Source organism: Coregonus lavaretus (genome assembly GCF_964263955.1).
Source record: "Coregonus lavaretus genome assembly, chromosome: 37".
In the NCBI taxonomy this organism is placed as follows: Eukaryota; Metazoa; Chordata; class Actinopteri; order Salmoniformes; family Salmonidae; genus Coregonus; species Coregonus lavaretus.
The window spans coordinates 4,551,014-4,551,486 of record NC_140024.1 but is presented as its reverse complement, the minus strand read 5'-3'; positions in this window follow the sequence as shown (position 1 = coordinate 4,551,486).

The following is a 473-nucleotide window of genomic DNA, read 5'->3' as shown; positions in this document are numbered from 1 at the left end:
GTAGTTGCATTAAGATTATTGAAAGGTTATACTGTTATAAAAACAGAAGAAGAAAAAAATGCTTTTGGCGGGTTAGCCTGTATTTTATTTACATGAGCAAGCTTCCATGCCAAGTTAAGGTTTGGTCTTGCTGCAGACACATATGAGATTCCCCACAACCTTTGCTTATTGAACTGCAAAAGAGAGAGAAAAGCCTAATACTCACAATGAACAGAGGAGGAAACCAAGTCACCTGCCAAAAGGATTATCTGAATCAGTGTTCTATCATGGCAGCAGAGCCATAGTAGTTGAGAAAAAAATAGTTTGACAAAGAATGTAATATTTAACATTGACAACAAGTTTAATGCAGTCCTCAGTGGATGAGTTTGAACTTCAGACACAGAGGTGGAGCTGTAGGTTCTGGCCCAGCAGGTCCACTGGTAGAGACCTGCTTAAAATATAGGTGGAAAAAAAGTATGTATTCTCATTTTCTG